This window comes from Sinocyclocheilus anshuiensis, unplaced genomic scaffold (assembly GCF_001515605.1).
Source record: "Sinocyclocheilus anshuiensis isolate Anshui unplaced genomic scaffold, SAMN03320099.WGS_v1.1 scaffold1865, whole genome shotgun sequence".
Lineage (NCBI taxonomy): Eukaryota > Metazoa > Chordata > Actinopteri > Cypriniformes > Cyprinidae > Sinocyclocheilus > Sinocyclocheilus anshuiensis.
The window spans coordinates 2,332-26,531 of record NW_015541046.1 but is presented as its reverse complement, the minus strand read 5'-3'; the positions used below and the strand labels follow the sequence as shown (position 1 = coordinate 26,531).

The window sequence follows — 24,200 nt, the reverse complement described above, 5'->3', positions numbered from 1 at the left end:
CAGAAAACTACTGGCACTAAATCAAACATACTGTTGGATCACTGCACTGAGTATAAACTTGATCGGTAGTTTTAAATACCCGTTTCTCTGTCCTCTGGTCTGCAGCTGGTATAATGTCGTGGTTTTTATGTTCAATAATCGTACACAGCATACATATACATTCCTGGTCAGTGCGACAGAAAACCTCGAGGATCTTCTCATGTTTCTGGCAGATCATCTCCTGCAGTCGTCCAGTGGCATCAGTCACTTTGTGTGGCTTATGTGAATGAAACTCCTCATGATGGTCAAAATGATTTTGACAGTAAGATTCCTGACACATCAGACAAGACTTAACGGCTTTGTAATTTCTTCCAGTACAGACGTCACACTGCATATCTCCAGCTCCAGCGTCACAGTCAGCAGGTACTACACTTCAGTTTCTCTTTCCCTGAACTGATGTGATTCCTGTTTCCTGGTTCTGTGTTTGAGTCATGTGAGTAAAAGGGGTGTGTCTGCGAGTCTGTAAAGCAAGTTCCTCGTTCCTGCTCCAGTAGTCACACACACACACACACACACACACACACACACACACAAACACACACACTGAGAGTGCAGTGCGTTGTGAGTTTTTACAGTGTCTGTTCTATTCATGTCAGTGTTGTGCGTCAGTAAAATTAACTGAGAACACCTTTAAATTACTAAACAATTAATGAATTTGAATTATGCTAGGAAGTAGAATATAAATCATTTTCAAATACAAAGCAATTTTTAACTAGAAAGTGAAGTTTATCAACTTTGAATTTCTTTAAAAGATTACAAATTTTGACGTTTGAAAGACAGATACAAAAATGTCCTGTTTTTTTTTGTTTGTTCAGTGCTGCCCTGAATAAGCTGTTTGACATGACAGATGCTTATTTATAGTCCATAAGACAACATATTAACTGTATTTACACAAATTAGCTAGTTTTTACACAAATTAACAATTTATTACTGCTCTTCACAATAATAATATTAATTTGTTACATGTATATAGTGCTTTTCTAGACACTCAAAGTGCTTTACATTGTGAGGTTGGATCTCCTCATCCACCACCAGCGTGCAGCATCCACCTGGACGACGAGACGGCAGCCATAGTGCTCCAGAACACCCAAATCACAGCAGCTTACTGGTGGAGAGGAGACAGAGTGATGAAGCCCATCAGTAGATATAAGGGGATGATTAGGAGGTCATGATGCTCAGAGGCCAATGGGCATATTTGCCAGGATGCTGAGCTTCACACGTCTACTCTGTTCGAAAGACATCCTGGGTTTTTTTTATAACCACAGAAAGTCAAGACCTCGGTTTAATAAGCTCAGAATAAAAAGCCGTCCTGCGAGCCCAGCCCCAGAGACCTGATAAAAGAGTCCTAATGGTAACATGGGATTTATTTCTGTTCACACTGTCTAAACATGATCGGATTCCAATCAGATATGCACAAAAGTCAGATTTAAACTGACAGTCTGAACAATTCAAAAATAAAATTTTTATAATGTTTGCAACAAAATATAATATTCCAATGTTATTTTTATCATTCACATAACCGAGAATTTTTTTAAAACATTTAAAAACTAGATCTTGAGAGAACATTCAGAAATAACGTTTTCATAACATTAATGGAACGTTAGAAAAACGTTCTTAGAACATATTTTAGTTTGCTGGGACACACAGAGGCCTTCAGGAGCCGCTGGAGGTTTTGGGCCGCAGTCAGATCTGCTGCGTCCAGTAAAAGAATCACAGATAATTTGTCAATTTACACTGGTGAAATTATTGCAATTTACTGGCATTGCAATGGGTGGAGGAAAATAAGCCAATGCGGACATTCATATGTTCTGATTCAAGTTCATCTTTAATTACAATTAAAACATGTCATTCAGAGAGCAGAGCAGATATAATGATTGAGATTCTTCAAACAATATATAGGATCCAGATGATGGGAATTTATGTAGCTTTCTGTTGGGTACCAGCGCATGTGGGAGTAAAAGGAAATGAGTTAGCAGACGAATATGCAAAGGAAGCAACAAAGAAAGTAGACATAGATATGCAGATAAAGTATGGTAAGAGTGAAATGAAGTGTTTAATCAAGCAACATGTGAAGAATAGATGGCAGAAATATTGGGAAGAAGAAAGAGCAGGGAGATGGTTTTATAGCATTCAAAGAATTGTTGGTAAGTACAGAATAACAGGAAGAAATAGACATGAGGAAACTATAATCTCAGGGCTTAGATTTGGCCATACTGCTCTTAATAGCAGTTTAAAGAGAATGGGGAGACATGAAACTGGAAAATGTGAATATTGTATTATGGAGGAAAATGTAGAGCATGTTATAATGAAGTGTTCAAGATACGGAAAGGAAAGAAAGATACAGATTGATGTCCTCAAGGAAAATAAAGAAAAACTTAATTTGATGAACATTTTGGGGAATAAATCAGGGGATAAAAACATTCAATTTTTAATGCGTTATTTAAAGGACATGGGATTATATAATCGAATTTAGTGAAGAGTACGGTCCTGATCCACACTCCTAATCAGTAGGTGGCGGTAATGCACCTAAAAGTTGTATGCCATCCGCCATTAAACACCAAGAAGAAGAAGAAGAAGCTCTGCTGCGTCACTGTTTTAATGCTGGAGGATTGAGTTTCTCTAATAGCATGTATTCCTTTTAGTGGCAGAGAAACACAGTCAGCACAAAAACTCACTGTTTCAGATTCCAGACGTGCTCATTCTCTCGTACTGTAACACCTTCATATTCCTGCGGTCTGATAGATGTGCAGAATCTCTGTCTCATGTGTCAAGTGTTAAAAATACTCTGCACCCGGCTTTACCATCATGCACCGTAAAAATAATCCACCGTATTTACAGTATGTTACAACAGAAAAAATCTGGCAGCTGTGGACGCCACAAATTCACTGTAAAAATATGGCGATAACATTTCAGACGCAATGGATTTATTTTGAAACTATTTTCACTCAGAAATTGCTCATCAATTTCACAGATATTTACAAAGGAAAAGCAAGTAAATACTTTGAATTAAAAATGAAAAATAGTATTTTCTTGTAAAATATACCACAAATAATCTTTGTTTTACAAACATTTAAAAAAAAATTACTTTACAGTGCATTACGGAGTGGCATTTCAGTGCATTCCATCAAAAAACACGCAAGACACTAAAATAATGCAGTTAACACATCACCTGATCACCTGAATTCTGATCAGCTGCACCAGCTCATCAAGGACTCCTACATAAGCACTCTCAGTCACTCACAGTTGTCAGGTCTTGTTGTTTCCTACCGGACTACCCACCTGACTACCTACCTGTGATACACACCTGTTTATATCCGGTCTTCAGTCTTCTTCGTTCTGTCCTACTGCACCTGTGGATTTAAAAGGACTGTTGTCCTCAACTCAGTTACATTGCTGCTCATTGAAACCAGTCACTAACCTGCTTGTGTTTCTGCCCATATGTTAATAAACACCCGTTTTGGAAGATAACTGTCTGTGCTCTTCTTCTATTGTGACAGTTGCCTAAAAAAAGGAATAACAATGTAATCAAATGTGATGCATCTCTGAGGGACTTCTGGACATCTGGTTTTTACTGTAAATTCTGTTGAAATGGTCATTCATACACTTTACTTAAAAAAAACATGTACAGTATTATACAGTAAATGTTCACTGTAAAAAAATACTTTTTTGAAGTTGTAAATAAAACAAAGAAAGTATAGTTTAAAATAAAATACAATTTCAGTTTTTCTACATCAAAATTTAATGTTTAATTCAACATGTTACTTGACGTTTCTTTGTAATTAATCGTGAAATTAACTTTCAATTTCTGAGTGAAAACTGTTTCTACACCATTTTTTTTGTATAAGCCAGTATAATATATTTTTTACATTTATTTTTAAATTAAAATATTTCGATAAATATTAAGGTAATGTAAGATTTTAAAGGTAGAATTTTTAAATTTTTAATATGAGCAACATTTTTAGAGTGTGGAAGCTTGATTTTGTCAGGGCTAGTGTTAATTTCGTTAACGAAGACAATGACGGAAAATGTTCGTTGACGAGCTTTTTTCCCTTGACTAAGACGAGACGAAGACGAGAAGACAATAAGGTCAATAAACGATAACTAAGACTATATCAACATGCAATTTCTTTGACTAAATAAGACGATACTAAAAGGTATTCAAAAAGATAAAAACTTTACCAAAAACCTCTTTATTTTCGTCAAAAGAAAGGAGACAAATCACGTAAATAAACTCATAATTGCAAGACAAACTCAATTGTGCAATTGTGAGAAGTCCGAACTGTCAGATAAAAAGTTGCAATAAGATTTTGTTTACCTGATTTGTGAAACGCAAATTCATTCAGTAAGGAAACAGCGTTGTGTGTTGCTGCAGAGTCACACAACATGGCTTTGTTTGGAACCATTTTCTTTAGCGAAATAGTGTAAAAAAGACAATATTGTCTCAACAATTTAAGTCACTTAATATTTATTTCTTGTTTATTGAATTGTTGCACTGACACGAAGAAAAGTCTGTCACAGACCTGTATTATAGCGATAAGTTCTACAGTAAGTTACAGATTCCTGAAGCAGCTGCTGTAAGTTTTTACAGATGGTTGGTCAGTTTACATGTCGGTAAGAAGTAGAGCCTCAGTGACGGTTCTTGTCTGGAGTGAACACATGTAAGCATGTAAGTATCTACATGTAAGTAGACACTGTTGGATGTGCAGAGAGCAAACATGCGGTTCTAATAGAAATGATTTTAATGTGCATGAAAACTCAGTGATGATGCTTACAGGGCATAGTAATAAAACAGTCAGGGCTTCAGATCCTTTAGCTCACCGCTAGCGCAAACATCAGCAGTCCATCATCCTACAGCCGGAGAGGAGCCAAAATCAGCCAATCACATGTGACCGTCCGCCGTCAGCAGGATGTTGTCAGGATTAATGTCTCTACAGGAAGAGAACAGACAATGTGAGAGCAGTTAAAGGCAGTTCATTATTGAATTCAGTGATGTCATCAAGCAGCTCAGTTCAGTTTAAATAGTATCTGTGCAATCAAGTCAACAATATTGCTGGATATTAAGTGTCCCCAACTAAGCAAGCCAGAGGCGACAGCGGCAGTGCCCAGATTCATGTACACGATATTGTCCGGATTATGGACTTATCTGTGCGTGTTTTTGCCCCTGTGACCCAGTTTTTTCCTCATGTTGATTGTGTTAATTTGATTCCAGGTGTGTCTCTATCCTGTCTTTGAAAGCCCTAGTCCTTTCAGTTCTTGTTCGTCTGGTCTACTTGTTGAATGTCCTCCTTGTTCTCGGTTTTCCTGTGGATTATTAAAGACTGTTATTCAAGAACTCCTCGTTTCCTCGTTCCTTGCTCCCCGAGTGAATTGTGACAGATATGCTGATTCACAAGCTCGGGAGCTAGGGAGCTGATTGAGACGCACCCTAAAAGTGGAGTGGAACGCAGCCTGGGAGCAGGTTCGCCAATTTTTCAGATCGGAAGATCAGATTGTTTTTGTTTTTTTTTCCAGATTTTATTAAACGGTATGAACATTAAAGCAAAAAAGCAGTAGGCTACAATTACACACAGAAAGAAAATAAAAAAAATAAAAGAATATACATACAAACAGATGTGTTGCCAGGCTAACAAAAAAAAACAACAACAAAGTAATATATTTACATCTCAAAAGGACACAAATGATGAATAAAGAGATACAGTTTTCATTGCTTTCGGATTATTATAATTTTAGATTCTATTCCCCTCTGAAGCCTGCTCTCTTCCCCTGCTTTCTCGCTTGTTCGACAAGGGGCCAAAGATCGTTCCTGGTGTCTTTGGTGCTTTGCGTCAAGTCTTCAAAACTCCTGATTTTCCTTTCTTTGAGAACGGTTGCGGTTCTGACATCCCTCCAGATTTGATCTCAGACTTTGCGTGAAAGAAATTGTATGATAATGCAGCAGCTTGAGCGAGCTCCCTCAGAGCGAGGACCCAGTCTATGTGTGAAGTCAAGCATTTAGAGGAGCTGGTCTGCTATCTGAGGAGAAACTTTACTGAACAAATCGAATAGAATCTTCCAGACATCTTCTCCTCGCTGCTCCTGAATACCGGTGTTGTGCCGAAATCGGTGACCTAGCGAAAACTGTGAGCAGGGGTCGCTGTTCAGCAAATGTTCGTGCGGGAGCACACACGTTAGATCAGACGCTGAAGCCGAATGATCAGTGCTGGAAAAGATGTTTCATGTCTTAAGACTAAAGAAAACAAGCTAGATATTGTCACGAGCATCTAAATGCTTATATAGAAAAGACATGAAACATTAATGCTGCTGCTGTTGTCTGCTAATGTGATAGTCTACTACTAAGAATGGTTTCCTTATGAGATGTTTTAGCGCTTGTATAACATATTCTGATTTCCTGATAAATGTACATCTTATCTCTATTCTTATTACTAGTTAATGTAATTACTCAATAATGTTGCAGTTGGCTGTCACTGAATCTGACAAGTAAAATTTCATATAGCTATCAAAATGCTACCACTGTTTATTTCATAATAACTGACTAAAAATGTTTAATAAAGTGAATTATGTGATGTGTGAGCTCCTCTTCTTTCTATCTTACATAAATAAAGCATATGATCAGATATTGATAAATTTATAGATACAGTACACTCTTAAAAACATGTCTAAATAATGCTCCCACAATGTTTTATAACTTAAATTTGTTTCCTGTAATCTATGTGTGAGGCTTCCATTTAGAGCCCTGTGCGGGATCGTTCATAATGTGGATAACAGTGGCTGTAAAATACATGTTTAGGTATTGAAATTATATATTTTGAGTTTTGATATTTGTCCATTGTGCTACTTTGGGCTATTTTTGACTGGCATGGGTTAGTTTTGGGGGCAGTCATGGCCTAATGGTTAGAGAGTCGGACTTGTAACCCAGAGGTTGCGTGTTCGAGTCTCAGGTCCGGCAGGGATTGTCGGTGGGCGGAGTGAATGACCAGCGCTCTCTTCCACCTTCAATACCAGGTCTTCACTGTGTGTGTGTGCACTTGGATGTTTTAAATGCAGAGCACAAATTCAGAGTATGGGTCACATACTTTGTCACGCAGACCTGGCAATCCTGGCTGTATGGAGCAGAGCAGACGCTTTCAGTTTAGAATTGTAGCGTATGTTTACCAGCTGAACTACATTTTTATTTCTATACAAAAGTGAGGGTGGTGGCGCAGTGGGCAAGTAATGTAATCTGTGTACAACCAAACACCGTGTAACACAGACTACTGCAGCAAGCCTAGTGTTTATGGAATAGCAGGATATTTATATATACAGTACTGTGCAAAAGTCTTAGGCCACTAGTATTTTCACCAAAAAAAAAAAATGTTTTAAATCAGATATTTCTATCTTTTGCTGTAGTGTGTCAGTAGGAAATATCTGTTTACATTTTCAAACATTAATTTTGCCATTAATTTTTTGTGTGCTCCACACAGAGATCTGATCATCAGCAGTCTGTCTGGAATGACATGAAGAAACAGAACAAACTGAGACTGACTCAATCCAGAAGAACTGTGTCTCCGAGACGCTTCAAGAAACCTCCTGCAAAGCTACAGTGCTGTTAAAAGTTGTAGGCACTTGTGTAAAAATGCTGTAAAGTGAGGATGCTTTCAAAAATAATGGCATAAATAGCTTTTATTTTTTAATTAACTTTTATTAACTAAATTAAATCAACATTTAGTGTGAGCATCCTTTGCCTTTAAAACAGCTTTTGTCCTCGGTGCACTTGAGCAGAGTTTCTCAGGAGCTTTGCAGGAGGTCTCTTGAAGCATCAGTTCTTCTACTCAAAAAGATTAAGTTGTTCTAACTAATAATAATATATTATCTAATTCATTTCAAATTAACTTCACATTAACTTATATCTCTTATTCATACTTCAGCCAGTGGTAACCACAATACTAGCCGACTTACCAGAAACTCTTTTAATTATCAAACATAAAACAGCACTAAACACATGGATAACATGTTGTTAGTGTGTTAGTGTACTGATGTCTTGTTGTTTTTTGTTTATTCTTGATATCTTACAGGGTTCTGAAACATCCTGCCAAAGGACTGCAGTTGAAAATTAGCCGGCTGGCTAACACTGGCACATTTACAGAAATGTTGATTAATGTGAGTTGTCCTTTAAATAAATAAATAAATTCAGTCCCTTTCATGCAAGATTCAGTTCCTCACCTATTAAACCAAGTTATATTTCTTCCCGCTCCTGCCAGCAACTTTTACGTTTTTCTGTTCCTGCTAAATTGTTCTTCCCATCCGCTATCCCACAGGTAGAGATTTAGGCAGATTACAGGGTCCCATTTCTTCTGACCCCTTTCTTCTTTTGCATTTGTCGTAGCAGGTAAAAGGATACGGTGCTTCGAGTTTGTGCGGCGTGAGAGGGAAGTGGGAGAAATGACTCGAAATACCTACAAATATAATAAAAAATTACTCAAATGTATTTTGTTTTAAAGGTAGGCCTACAGAATGGTATTCTTCTATTGCGCAAGCATTAAACCCTTTGGAATGAGGATTTGTGAAAGATGAGTGGATTTTCTCTGAACCCCTTTAAACAAAACCAAAAAGAACTGAAGAAAACAAGTAATTCTCTGTCTCTTTTAGTGCACTTATTTATCTCTCTTTCGTCTCTCCAGGTGTTACTGTCTCACCTGTTGAGCTCTAAGTGTGTGTGTGTGTGTGTGTGTGTGTGTGTGTGTGTGTGACTCACCGTTAGCAATGGTGACCAGTGGCAGAAAAGAGCCGCGTTTACCGTAAAATATTGAGACACAAATAGAGGCACTCAGCTGCTTAACCAGGTGACCATTAAACACGCTGACTCACAAAACACACACACTCACACACACAGCTGCTTTCTCACCTCAAACACACCTCCATCAGAGGAAACAATAGGCAAGTATTCCTGTAGCGCAAACAAGGCACTAGCAATGCTGAATATAATAAGTCGCTTCGGATAAAAGCGTCTGCCAAATGCATAAATATAATGTAAAATGTAACAATCAGCCTCTTTTGATGAGTTACACTCACATATTCACTCTGAAAAATTAAGTTATTTGTCTGCAAAGTCAGTTGTAAAAATAAAAATAAATGAAAATAAAAGAATCATTCCAGAAAATGTCATGCCGACTTTAAACAAGCATTAAACCAGCGTCCCAAACAATCACAACAGCCTTAAAACACAATGTGAAGATGTGTGAGCCTCACAGTAAACACATTCACAAAAGTTTCTGTTTAATATAATATTCGGTCTCAGCTGCATCATATGAAAACTGTCAGCTGAAGATACCATTAGATCAGAAATACTCATCTGAAGAGAGTAAAGCAGCACAGAGAACCAGAAACCACACAATCTCTAGAGTTACACAGGGATGATATTTTTACACACGGTCATTTTAAAACTGTGTCTGATTGTCAGCAAAATGAAAGAGCGCCACGGGACACACAGATCAGATCAGGACACTTACTATGCACAGTGCGGACAGTCCAATCGGACACACACATTCCTAATCATATTTATACTGACAGTCTGAACAAGGCACTAGTTTAGAGATTTGCAGAAAGCATTGAGCAAATTGGATCATGTGTGAAAACAGGTGAAATGTGTTTACATTTTTGAGAATTTAGGGTTTGAAAAATTGGTCCAAATTAATCAGTTAAAGTGTGCTAACAATCGAGACAAACTGTAACACAAATTATTAACAAGCTGTAACCTAAAAATGAATTCTGAGGATAACAGCTAGATGTGTGACAATAAAAAAGCGGTTCGTGACGCTGGAAGACAGAAGAACGCAAAACGCTGAAAAGTGCTGGAGCTCTATAAGGTGAATAATGAAAATTAATGATTGACTCTGTGTGATCATTTGAACTAAAAAAAGTAATTTTGATAGTAATAATAAAAATTGTGACACTAAAATAAAAGTAAAAGACTGATTTCCATCAACACAAACAGAGAAAAGCACAGAAACACAGTCACCGAATCACACTCACACACACACACACACACACACACACACACAGATCTTACTGTCTATCCACCTTTTTCTTGCCATAAATTCTATGGGTCTAGCTTCCGGTCTCATCCGCTTCCAGCTATTTTTAGCTGTATAAAACAGTTAGTTTTGCGGCTTGATATTGAAAATCGGTGTGTCTTAGCATATTATTTTAATCTATTATCTTAATTATTAACGCACTGGTTTGTAGTGCAAACAGTTTTACCGTTTACTGCACGTTGTTATTCTTGTCGTTATTTATAGCAGTTAATGACCCGGAAGTCTCGCTCATAGGCTTGCTTCCGCGGTGAAGAAAAAAGTGAATATGAGGATTTATTACACATTTATTCTGACATGTTATTTCACTGACTGAAGTTCAGCTGCAATATTAATGTCATAAAGAGAAAAGAAAAGACTCTATAACATCTCACTGTTACTGATTCATCATGCGGCTCAAAGCATTATAAGTAGAATCTCTCTACATTATAAGTAGAATGTCAGTCTATTCTGATCCATCAACACAGTTTCACTGATGATCCAATACAAACCCAAAACCCAGGATAGAGCGTCTGAGTGAATGTGGTCTGGACTGTGTGGATGAGGCTCATTGTGTCAGAGACGCTGCAGAAGGACAGAGTTCCTGCACTGTGATCCACAAACACTCCTATTCTACTGCTGATAGACTTCACAGGGAGAGCAGTCTCTATGTTATTGTGCCAGAATGAGTATCTGGAGGGAGAGCAGAACAAACTCCAGGACTGATTATTATATCCAAACAAACACTCATTACCATATCCCTTCCTGCTCGTCCCCTCCTGCTGATGCTCTTATATGACACTGATATATACACATCTCCACTCCACTCAATCTCCCAGTAACAGTGTCCACACACACTCTCTCTACACAACACCTGTGACCACTCATCAAATCGGTCTGGATGATCAGTATACTGGTGATCTGTGCCAGTGTTAGTAATCACTCTGTTGTTCTCAGACAGACGGAGTCGTTTATTCACTGTGTTCAGATCCAGAGTGAGCTGATGGGAATCTGATGGAGATAAAACACATCAGAATCAGAAATTATGAATCTGTTTGATCTTTTCATGTAGCTGAACTCTTCATGTTCAGTGTATCATCAGTGTCTCAGATGAACAGATATCTGTGCAAATCATAATTTATTAGGGCTGCCCCGTAATAGAGGCATAGTCGATCACAATTTTATTAGACGCAGGGGGAAAAAATCCACAGAAAGTGGTGAAGTCAGTAGTCCGTGACGGACAGGTCATTAACAGATGGTCTGTGTGGTAATTAAGAACATTGGTCAGAACAAGGGGTGTGCGATACATATATTGTCTGCGACAATTTCGTAATCGTTGTTTTAACGATGTGCGATTTGACCGAGTATATCGCAAAAACCATGCAAAACACACTACAGAGTGCACACATTCATCACGTGATGAAGTATAGCAGGTTAGACTAGTGCTTGATTCAGTCTATTAAAAACATTTAGAATGATCACAAATTCAAGACATGGAGACAGAAAATGTATATATTTATATAATTTCATAAAGTTAATATCACAAGAAGAGTGCCGTTTTTCTTCTCCAAAATTTAGCATGATTAGAAATGTGATATTGATTTTTTAAAACAGTTCAATAAACAAGAAGTTAGTTAATATTAAGGGATTTACGTTTTAGACACCATATCGCCAGTTTCTGCTCTATTTCGACAACAAAAATAATTCAAAACAAAGCCACAGCACAGTTTTGTACCTCTGAGCAACATGACATGTTTCGTTCCTGAATGAATCAACTGTTTAAATGATTCGATTCAGTCGCAATGACTCACCTATTAACAGTGACTTACTGCCTCCTGTTGGCAGTTTTAATTTCACATTTAAAGTATTTTTTATTTTTTTTTATAATGCCCATAAAAGGTAAAAATCTATTTAAACTTATTGGAAACGATTCATTTCTGTCTCTGCTATGAACTGACCACCACACAAGAAGAATATCAAAAACTTTAGGAGTCAGCTGTCCACAGTACAATAACACACTCAGCAAAATATCGCCTAATTATCATTATCCAAACAGGCCAGAGGGGGAGACCGGAGAGTCGAGGAAGGGGACTTTATCCGTGTCCTTGATCTCTGTGAGGGTCAACCATAGGTGGCGCTCAAGCACCACAAGGCTGGCCATGGATCTACCGATCGCCTGAGCCGTCATCTTTGTGGCGCGTAAAGCCAGGTCGGTCACGCTGGATAGCTCTTTGCAAGCCGCGGGGTCCGGTCCAGACTGGTCCATTTTCTGGAGAAGTTTGGCCTTAAGGACCTGGAGGACCGCCATGGAGTGAAGCACCAAGGCCGCTTGTCCAGCAGACGAGTAGGCCCTTCCAGTGAGTGCTGAATTAGTCCTGCACTGCTTGGACAGGTGGGCGACCTTTGTCTTCCAGCTGATGGCCATGGGCGGGCAGAGATGCACGGCCACTGACTCATCCAGGGCAGGCAGTTTGTCATACCCCTTTTCTTCGGCGGCGTCGACCATAGTGAGGGCAGACGAAGAGGAGGTACGCAGGCGGGCAGAGTAGGGGGCACGCCAAGATCTGGTGATCTCTTCGTGGACTTCCGGAAAGAATGGAGAAGCTCGTTGTCGAGGGGCTTGACGGCACTCATCCGAAGAACCATTCATCCGGGCGGCTGCGGGTGGGCTACTCCGGCAGAGACCAATCCAAACCCAGCTCTTGAACAGCCTTAGACAGAAAGCAAAAGACTTCGGCGTCCATGCCTGTGCTGGCAGCGCTGGGCTTTGCAGATGGCGGGGGGGCGGGGGCGAAAGACGAGCCCGACAGCTCCTCCGCATTTGAGGCAGCCAGAGACACACCGTCGTCCATGGCGTCACACTCACTTCCACCGAACGAAACCAGATCACTTGTAGCCACAGAGGGATGCTGGTCCGAGTGCGAGAAGAGGACAGGGGAAGCCTCTCTATGTGGAGAGAGTGAGGCATGCGGGGGCTCAGCCGGCATGAGCTCACTCATCACCGAGCGCTGAGATCCTCTGCCCAGCTGCATTTTCCTCACAGGTTCCTGGGAGGAAGGAAGTGGGAGGGCGAGGGGCGGAGTCGCTTTCTGAAAAGAAAGCTATCCGCGAGCGCAGAGAGGAGAGACTCATATCCTCGCAATGGGGACATTCCGTCTCGTTAAGTGCAGCTTCAGCGTGGGCAGCGCCCAAGCATGAAACGCACTTGCCGTGACCATCAGCGGTGTGCAGGGGAGCCCTGCACGAGCGACAGTAGTGGCGCTGCATTTGTAACAACGCCGGAAATTTGCTCTAGAAATTTGCTCTAATAGTCGCCGGATAGCGGCAGGGGACCGGGAGACCACGCTGCTGCAGACGCCAAAGGCAGCTGAAGAGTGGCAAAGTCAGCCGAGCAGAGAGGGGTCTTGATCTGCTGCGAGGCTTGTTCACGGCGAAGGCTTCATAGTCTTGTAGTGCGAAGATCTGTAGTCGTCGCTGAAGGAGAAGAAATCTGAGGATCCTATGGCGAAGTGCACGCTTATATAGCCAGATGGCCCACCCAAAATGGTGCTGCCGAGCCATTGGTTCGTTTTTAATACACTGCACGAACCAATGGCTGTGCAGTTTCACTGCGTGATTGAAAAAGGCTTCAGTATTCGGAGAAAAATAAGTTTGCCCTTAGCGTCTTAAGCAAGATGCAGTACGAGTGAAGTATCGATAGGGAACCCTAGTTTATCAATGAATTATTATGAGTCTTCTTGCTGTTTTTTTCCCTGAAACATTCATAATCATTACTTCTACTGTGCTCTGTGGCAAGCTTTATGTGTGCGCTTGAGCACTGATAGGCTATAGGCAATTAAAGTCTCATTATTATGAATTATATGGTTAATTAATATAAATGTGCGATTAATCGCTTCAAATGAACTACTGTTAGTCGATCAGAAAAAATATTGAGTCAAGGGCAGCCCTATCATTTACATCATTTATAAAATTCTACTTTCCCCTTCTACAGGAAGAACATGAACACAGTGAGTTTTTCTGCTTGGTTTCTTACTGACTTTGTAGGAAGTCGTTCCTAGTCCTGAGTGAGTTTTCTGCTGGTTTTCTTACTGACTTACATTGTAGGAAGTGGTTCCTGGTCCTGGGAACAATGTTGGTGAATGTGACTGTGGAAATCAACAGACATGAATAGTGTGATTCTCATGATCCTGCATCCATTCCTAAGGCATTTCTAATACGATGTTCTCCATGATATGAGATGAAGATGGACTCATTTCTGAGAGCAGATGAATCTCCAGGACTTTACCTCTGTCTGAGATCTTCTCGAGCTCCTCTTTGCAGAAATCCTCCAGTTTGTCTCTCAGCTGACGGACAGATTCTCTCAGGCCATCAAAAGAGACGAGAGAACTGAAGAGATCGTCATTTACGTCTGTAGATTCAGGAGGTGCTGAGAGAGACTGGAAACTCTACAGAAAACAGAAATCAAAACTCATCAGCTCCTCCCTTCACCCAATTACCTGCACCGACATCAGATTTGCGCAGCTCTTGTTGACTTGACTGATCTTTAGTAACTCACCTCAATCTAGCACTTTCACAACATCAGCTTCATTCTTCTCATATTCATTATATCACAGTAGGGCTACAGATTCTAGTATTTGACACTTACACTCTATGTGAATTTTCTAGGAAATAGTTTGGATGATAAAACATTTGCTGAGAACATAAATGTCCATCTAACAGCTCAAGCACATCAATGGAGTCTCATTGTAGAGTTGAGTAGATTTGCTCAGGAAAAGCAGCTCAAAGGCTACGATTAGATTGACCATTATTTATAACTTTAGAAATTTCACAAGGACCCTTAAGCAGAGGTGTAAAGTAACTAATTACAAATAATTTCGTTACAGTACTTGAGTACATTTTTCATTTTTTTCTACTTTCTTGAGTATAATTAAATTGTGGTACTTTTACTTTTACTTGAGTTGAATAAAAATAAAATATTCAACTTCGCTACATTTATTTTTCGGCAAAAGTACAAAATAGACAAAGGTGCCGATGGAGAAACAGGGCAAGCTGGCGTTTGATGGGCACTGCGCTTCAGACAATAACAGACAGGTCTGACTCGGGTGCAAAACCAAACAAAACTTCCAGTTCAGCTGGGGGCGGGGCATTCAAACCACGCTTTGCTTTGACAGTCAATCACTGGCGTTGGCATTTTTAATCAGTATCATTAACGTTTCAATGTTTTAGTGAATGTATGAGCTATGCTCTCATTTGAAATTGTAATTTTGACAGCTCCTGAAATGGGTCATACCATTGATATTACCAGAGCACTCAGCAGTTTAAGTAAAGAGAAAACTCGGTTGATAGAAGGACTAGGGTTGGGTACCGAAACCTGGTACCAATATGGCACCGTTTATATGTTCTGTTTACTCAGTTACAGCTATAGTAGCGATGCCTTTGTCCATATAAGGGATTTCCTGGAGGGTCATGAGTTCCGCTACCTCTGTGACTGGATATGTCGATTTTCTTTGCGAGGGCGCTCTCTGGCGTCCAGTATGAATGAAACCGACATCATGTGTTCATACGTGCTAATGACCAATCCATCATTTTTTGGGGAAAGTTTTATTTATTTATTTTTAATAAGTATCGGTTCAGGCACAGTTTAGGCACTGGAACCGTTTTAAAAGTATCGATTTGGCACCGGTATCGAAAAAACCCCAAACGATACCCAACCCTAAGAAGGACGCAGTTATTGCATGGACGGAGAACGAACAATTTAAGTGTCTAAAATGCATGCATGCACACAGTTCAGCTGAATGGTAAAGCACATTTAAACTAATTGTACAAAGCAAACTTAGTACAAAGCTGAAATAACCTCAACATCAACAATGATTTTTCTGTCAATCAGATGCACGTAAAAGTGTTGTTTGTTAGAATAGCAACGGTGGACTCCAGGCATATTTTCGGTGGAACGAAAAAGTAATATTTGATTTAACATTAACCCGTAGCTAGGCTTGGGAATCAAAAATTGGATACCTGTTATAAAAATAAAAATTTAAATTCCTTATATCGATTCCTTTGTGCCAATTTAATACGATTTTAAATCACTCAAGCAAGAAGACTCATGCACAGAAAAAAGCTATTTTAAACTATTCAAGCCAATAAGACTCGTGCACTGTTTTCTCTGCTGCACACACATCCAAGACCTGCGCGCTGCCTCTCATACTGTATAGTGTGTGATACTAGTGTGTGAGTCCTCTTCCATGTCTTTTTACATTTGAAAGGACAAATACACACACACAGATATGTCAAAATATCCTCGTAAACGCAGTCAGTTATGTAAGTGAACGTAAACAGTTGTGAAAGAAAACACATGTGCAACAATATATTGGATCTATGTAATATATTGGGTCCATGAGTCTCACTTATGAAACAGACATTACATGAGAGTGTTTAATAATCCATAATGCTCACATCGCCTCATTTTGGGTAAAAATAGAAAAAGAATACTAAAGTACTTTGTAACGCAGTAACTTCAGTAGTTCCCTTTCGAGGGAACTTTGAACTGCGTCCTCTAGAGGTCGCTATGGGGGACGCCTTCAGTGTGACCGGTGTCAGAAGCCTACATCTAAAAACGACAATAACATTGGCCGGCAACAGCCAATGACGTCATTACCCTGCGCGATCACAGTATAAAAGGGTGCCAGGATAACACGTCATCCTCTTCGTCGTCTTCACTGACCGTTTGTTTACGTTAGCGTTAAGCTAAACACGACTTGGAGTGCATGTTTTCTTGCCAGAGGCTTTGCTCTGATACCTGCAGTTTCAAATGGCTTGCTTGCTGTGTGTGTGTGGTGAAGAGCAAGCACGTTCAGCTCTCGAAGGAGTTGGATGCGCTCTGCATTCATTGATTATTTCTTGTGAGGGATAAGCATTAATTGAACGTGCTTGTCTCACGAGAAGACGGCTTGTACTCATCGTGATGCATTCGCGGGACTACTGAGGGGGATGTGAGTACTTCAGCATTTACCTGAGTTTGTAGATAGTGTTTGCATGAGTGCGTTCGCGGGAATAGCAACGCATTTGCGGCAGCGGTTTTTGTTCGCGCTTGATTTCCAAGGTAATCTAGTGGTTGGGCGGAGCGTGTTTAGCTCCCGCGGGAGCTGAATGCATGCTGCACGTTGCGGACGCGGTGAGAACATGGAAAGGACCTGACGGGAAATTTCTCCCTATCAGTAATTTCCTTTTGTTTATATAGGAAGTGTATAGTGTGGATCTGTCTGCAGTTGTTGGACAGATGATTTATATCATGTCCTTCTCAGATAACCACATTATACTGCACTCCGGCTGTAATGTGTGATCCCATTCTAGCAGGATCCCATTTCTGATGTCCCATTTGTGATCTATCTGCCCTGGGCATGGCTGTGCTCCTCTCACTGCAGGAGGGTCCCTTTGAGCTCACCGGTCCTGGACAGACTGGGTGAGTCCTCCTCTTGATTCGAGAGTTAGGTCCTCTATCCTGGGCTATTGGTCGCTTCAGTCGAGCTTGGTTCCTCTCTCTCTTCGCTAGGGGTTGAACTCTCCGCTCTTGAGCTCCGTGGTAGTGACATCAGGTAGTTGGGCCGCTTGCTGCTTCCCTGATAAGCTGCCTCTATTCAGGTCAAGCCAGGCAGTGCTCCCCTCACCTCAGAGGGTTGTCTTTGAGCCTGCCGCTCCCGATTGAGTGTTTGAGGACTTCTGGGCATCTGTGAGCAAATGCTTCGGGATATTTCTAAATCCATGCTATGGTAAGTGCACACGCTAAGCTTCTGTGCACATTCTAAAATCTACATTATGCTAATTGTGCACGCTAAGCACTCTGCACACTTTCTCAAATCCTGTATGGTAAGGGTTACGTGCTGTCAGCCTCGTTCCCTTTCTCTGAGTTGGCTTAGGCCCCGGTACTCGCTTTGGGCTCCACTCAACTAATGTATTTCTTTTATACATTTCTGAGCAGGGTAAATCCATGCTATGGTAAGTGCACACGCTAAGCTCTGTGCACTTTCTAAAATCCACATTGTGGTAAGTGTGCACGCTAAGCATTCTGCGCACTTTCTAAAATCCTGTATGGTCATCATGGTGAGCCAGTGAGTTGCCCCTCTGTGGAGTGGGTCTGAGTACACTGGGTTCTCTGAGGTATGAAGCTCTCTATCAGGTAGAGAGCATGAGACTGGATTGGGGTTTCAATGCAATGCCTTTAATCTAGTTAGCATCGCTCCCCTCACTGTAGAGGGATATTATGAGCATGCAGATGCTTGGAAAACTCTAAAATCCAAATACTATGGTAAGTGCGTTAAGCTTTGCGCACTTTTCTACAAATCCACATAAGTGGTAAGTGTGCACGTTATGCTTTGCGCACTTTTCTAAAATCCACATAAGTGTGCACGTTATGCTTTGCCCATTTTTCTAAAATCCTGTATAGTAAGGGTTACGTGCTGTCAGCCTTGTTCCCTTTCTCTGAGTTGGCTTAGGTCCCCGGTCGCCTTGGGCTCCACTCAACTAATGTATCTCTGTTGATACATTCTGAGCAGGGTGGAAAAAAAATGCATGTTTGGGCCCTGTTGTTTCCAGGCTCTGCGGGTCTGGTTAAAGCAGGACCCATGCTCTCTAGCGGGTAGAGAGCACGAGGCTGGATTGGGGTTACAATGCCTTTAATCTAGTCAGCATCGCTCCCCTCACTGTAGAGGGTTATTTATGAGCATGCTGCTTCCTTCCGAGCGTCGAGTTCCCTCCCCTTCAGAGGAGTTGAATTCCCCATTCCGTGGGCTGTTCTCGTGGTGGACTTTAGCAGTGCTCCCCTCATGTAGGTCGAGCATCTGCCTCCCTCTCTCGGCTGAGAGCTGTGTGTTATGCTCCATCAGCTAGGTAACTTACTGCTAGCCAGACCAGCATTATGACCATGATGATGAGTTGGTGACTTCTCAGACGTATTGTTCTATGGGATGCGCCATTTCCATCTATGTGCGCTCTGTGTATGCTGTGGACTGCTCCCTCAGAGTGTCACGTTCACATAAGCTCTAGATCTGTCTGGTAAACAGTCTCTAGGACCCCTTAGCAACGGTATCTTTAAAATCCATGTTATGGTAAGTGCGCACACAAAGTCTCTGTGCACTTCCTAAAATCCATGCTGTGGTAAGTTCGCACATCAAGCATTTTGCGTTCTTTCTAAAAATCCTGTATGGTAGTGGTTACACGCGTGCCCTTACTTTGAGTCGTTCAGGCCCCGGTTCCACCTTGGGCACCACTATACCTATGTATCCTCAGTGATACCTACTTTAACAGGGTGTTGCTACTAGGGGTCTGTCGAGACAGTTCCTTCAGCAAGCTCATGCAGAGCAAGCGGTAGCCCCCTGGGTGACAGGCCAAGACCTAGTTACGGTTCTAGGCGCTTGGTCGTATCCCCTTAAAGGAATCTCTTCCTGATTCCAAACCTTTGAGCTCTACCCTGGGCCCAGGAGTCCTGGCCCTAACAGGTAAGTTTATGGGGTATGTAGCTTAGGCCTTTGGCCGTAGGGGATAATGTCACTGACAGCCGTCTAACTGTCCAGGGGCAACTCCCTTAAAGCTTTGGTAGAGTTGGTACTTAATGCTAGCCTGTGGTTTGGCATGCACTCCCCTCAGCATGGTGGCGTGGGTATACCGTTCCCCATAGCGACCTCTAGAGGATGCAGTTCGAAGTTCCCTCGAAAGGGAACATCTCAGGTTACGTATGTAACCATGGTTCCCTGAGAAGGCAACGAAACACTGCGTCCTCTAGTTTCCTTGCCATGCTGCGGATGCTAGCTTCAGACGAAGAAGTGGATGACGTGTTATCCCGGCGCCCTTTTATACATTTACATTTACATTACATTTAGTCATTTAGCAGACGCTTTTATCCAAAGCGACTTACAAATGAGGAGAATAAAAGCAGTCAAAACTAACAAAAGAGCAACAATATATAAGTGCAAATGACAAGTCTCGGTTAGCTTATCGCAGTACACGTAGCAAGGTATATATATATATATATATAAATAAAATACACACACATATATACACATATAAACACACACACACACACAAAGAAAAAAAATTGATAGAATAGAAAAAATAGAAAGCTAGTTTAAAAAAAAGGGAACAAAAAGATGATAAATAGATAAAGTAGAATTAAAATAGAATAGAAAGTGCTAGAGTTAGAGAATCCATGTATCATTCGTTTTTTGATTTAATATTGAAAGTAGAAAAATTAGAAAATGGCTCCTTTTTTGTTTTTTTGTTTTTTTCCAAAAAACGAAAAATGAGAATTCAGCTTAAATTTTCGTTTTTCGTTCATGGGTGGAAAAATGAATAAACAGCTTGAATATTCGATTTCTACATGTGGGTGGGAATTAAACGCTCTTTTCTGCTGATTGGTCAGCCGAAGATCAAACCGTGCCTTCATCAGTTCTTCCGCAGTATCAGACAGCAGAATAATAGTCCTCCACTGCTGCAGTTGTACGGATTAATAACCCATTTGATCAATTTCATATTTTTCTCATCAAACAGACTAATGAATAGCTCGACACAACTCGTACCGGGGCAGAGTCTAGACAGGGCTTTCTTCTGTGTAGATATAAATTCTATTCGTTGCATCAGCTGGTTTGGTGGCTTGACACATGCAGGTTACAAAAAAAAAAATCAATTTCTGTTTTTGAGTAGATCTTAAAAATACAGCTAGAGGACTGGCACTTGAAAGCAACTTGGAAAAATAGTGCATGTTATGTTGCGGTCACACCTTCCTTTATATCAGTGGTTCCCAAACTTATTTGTCAGTGAATACCTTAAGACTTAAAATCATGCTTCACTTCACTTCACTTTACTCATGCTTTTAACGTGACAAATCCTTGAGCTTTAAGTTTGGCAGAATATTGGTGAAATGCTGTAAACTTCTGTCCACAAAAATGTTGCCAAATATCAGAATGCGAATGTAAATAAAGCAACATAGGCTCATTAAAAATTCGTGCCTCTAAATACATTTCTGCAAAACTGAAAAAATTTACCTATACGTACGAATCGCTGCATTGAGTTGGGCAGGTCATTCCACCAGGAGGGAACAGTTAATGTAAAAGTCAGTGAAAGTGATTTTGTGCCTCTTTGACATGGCACAGTAATGCATCATCTGCATAATCGTTCACTCCAAGAGAGCATTGCAATAGTCCAGCCTGGATAGAACAAGAGCTTTATACTGTGATCGTGCAGGGTAATGACATCATAGGCTGTCGCCCGGCCAATGTTATTGTCGTTTTTAGATGTATGCTTCAGACACCGGTCACGCTGAAGGCGTCCCCCATAGCGACCTCTAGAGGACGCAGTGTCTCAATCCCTTCTCAGGGAACCATGGTTACATACGTAACCTGAGACGTTTTTCAGCAAACTACTTATTTACTCTTGAGTCACATTGTTTGTCAGTACTTTTACTTGTACTCAAGTAAAAATTTACTAATAATTTACTTGTAAATGATTCCTTAAGTAGCAATACTTTTACATAAGTAAAACATTTTTAGTACTCTTCCCACCACTGCCCCTTAAGACACGCTCAGGTTTGCTTTGGTTTCAATACGCTGAAGCATTGCTAATATACAGCCTGATTTCATGTTTGCTGTCTTCATGGACAAATTCATCAATGTCAGTTTTATCAGTTTTGAGGATCACCTGATCCAATTTTGATGAACATTACTCAGAATCAGTACTATTGAGTTCACTGATTTCTCCATGAAGTAATAAATCAGAAGGAAAAATCAGATAAAAACACAACTAAACATTAGTGAAGTTTTGAACTGTTGGTGGCGCTAGTGGTGTTTGACAGCTAAATATATCTTCCAGAAGAAAGAGCTCAGAGAAATGATTCCTAAGAGATTTCCAGAGCTGAAAGCCATTTATAAGCAGTGTCTCTTTCAAAAGAAGATCATCAGATGAGAGTCTGACTGATGATTATATAATAAAACACGCTCTGAAATGTTTCTCTGTGAGTCTCTGTCACAGCAGAATCTGCTCAAGTCCACTATGATCCTGTTCTTCTAGATCTCTGTTACCTGCAGGAACTGGATGTGATCCTGTGTGTGTGAAAGCTGCTCCAGCTCAGCGTCTCTCCTCCTCAGATCATTGATCTCCTGCTCCAGTCGCTCCAGTCGTCCTTCAGCTCGACTCACTGCAGTCTTTTCCTGATCTCTGATCAGCCGTATCAGCTCAGAGCGGCTTCTCTCAATGGAGCGGATGAGCTCAGTAAAGATCCTCTCACTGTCCTCCACTGCTGTCTGTGCAGAGCGCTGTTAGGACACACAGTGATTCAGGCTTCAGTGAGTCTGAACTGAGACTGAGACAAACTTCTCTTCTTCTCCAGACTCACCTTATGAGACTCCACAGCCTCTCTCAGCTGCTGAAGATCTTTCTCTCTCTGCTGGATTCTCTGCTGGAACGTCTTCTGTGTCTCCTTCAGCTGCTTCTGCAGGACAAACAGATGATAGTGAACATCACAGAAAACTACTGGCACTAAATCATCATGTGAACAGATGAATCCAGTAAAAGTGGAGCTGATAACTAATGGCTGTAAGTTCAAAGTCCAAAAAGGATGATTGATCATTTACCACCATCGTACATTAATTAACATGAAGATTAAGGCTTGCTTCATGCTGCAAGTGTAAGTATTATAAAAGTGAAACTGACACGGACATAGAGCTTCACACTGACAGTGTTTCTGTGTTCTGTGTAATTAAGCTGCGGCTCTACACACAGAAAATAAACAGATTGTTGGATTACTGCACTGAGTATTAACTTGATTTCTAGTTTTAAATACCTTTTTCTCTGTCCTCTGGTCTGCAGCTGGTATAATGTCGTGGTTTTTATGGTCATCCGTCGTACACAGCACACATATACATATACATTTCTGGTCAGTGCGACAGACGACAGAAAACCTCCAGAAGCTTCTCATGTTGATGGCAGATCATCTGCTGCAGTCGTCCAGTGGCATCAGTCACTTTGTGTCTCTTTCCTGAGCGAAACTCTTCATGACGCTCAAAGTGAGTTTGACAGTAAGACTCCAGACACACCAGACAGGACTTGACAAATTTGTGTTTTCTTCCAGTACAGATGTCACACTCCACGTCTCCAGGTCCATTAGGAACAGCAGCTTTTAGTTTGGTCTTCTTCAGTTTCTCCACCACTTCAGCCAGCATGGTGTTTCTAGCTAAAGCAGGTCTTGGACTGAAGGTTTGTCTGCACTGAGGGCAGCTGTAGACTCTCATCTGATCCTCCTGATCCCAGCAGTCTGTAATACAGATCTTACAGTAACTGTGTCCACAGGGAATGGCCACTGGATCCTTCAGGAGATCCTGACACACTGGACACAAGAACTCCTTCTTATTTACTGAAATTCTGTCTTCTTCCATTTTACTGCATGAATACAGAAACACAAACACACAGCAGCTCAACTACTCTTCAGCTTCTCTTCTACTGAAATCAGGTGACTCCTGTTTTTTTTTCTGTTTGTGTGACGTGTTTAAAAAAAAAAAAAACAGGTTTGTCTGCAAGTCTTTGTAGCAGTTTCCTCATTCCTGCTCCTATAGAGTCTCCTATACACACACACATGCTGATAATCATATCTTAAGTAGAGTCAAAATCAGTTGAAATAACTAGAAAAGTGAAGTTTATTAAAACAGATTTTGAATTTCTTTAAAAGATTACAAATATTTAAGGCTGCTATATAGATACAGTTAATTGATACAAAAATGTCCTATTGGTTTTATTTAGAGCTGCCCTGAATAAGCTGTTTAACATAAGATCACCAGAACACCCACCACACACACCAGCTTATTAGTAGAGAGGACACAGAGTGATGAAGCCCGTCAGTAGATATATGGGATGATTAGTAGGCCATGATGCTCAGAAGCCAGCATTCTCTTTCGAAATGGTTTCTCACATTGCGTGAATACACTTGGGGAACAATGTCCAATATAGGGCTGAAACAATTAGTTAACATTATCACAATGTCAACAATAAAAATTGTCAACAATAATTTTTGTTGTCGAGTATTCGTTTGATCTCATATGACCTGATGTAAGTGGCAATAATGTGATTTGAGCAGTG

At 40.7% G+C, this 24,200-nt stretch overlaps 2 long non-coding RNA genes and 1 pseudogene across 2 annotated transcripts; 1 reads left to right on the top strand and 2 right to left on the bottom strand.

Moving 5' to 3' along the window:
• Window positions 1-23,553, bottom strand: part of LOC107690587 (tripartite motif-containing protein 16-like protein) — a 36,320-nt pseudogene extending 12,767 nt beyond the window's left edge.
• LOC107690589 (uncharacterized) lies at window positions 374-23,319 on the top strand. The gene is made up of 3 exons (XR_001634459.1): window positions 374-402; window positions 13,483-13,486; window positions 23,252-23,319. It is a non-coding gene; the product is annotated as an uncharacterized LOC107690589 (long non-coding RNA).
• LOC107690588 (uncharacterized) lies at window positions 3,357-4,962 on the bottom strand. Its single transcript, XR_001634458.1, has 3 exons — window positions 4,858-4,962; window positions 3,458-3,540; window positions 3,357-3,389 (listed from the first exon to the last, which is right to left on the bottom strand). It is a non-coding gene; the product is annotated as an uncharacterized LOC107690588 (long non-coding RNA).
• Window positions 23,554-24,200: the final 647 nt, after the last annotated feature.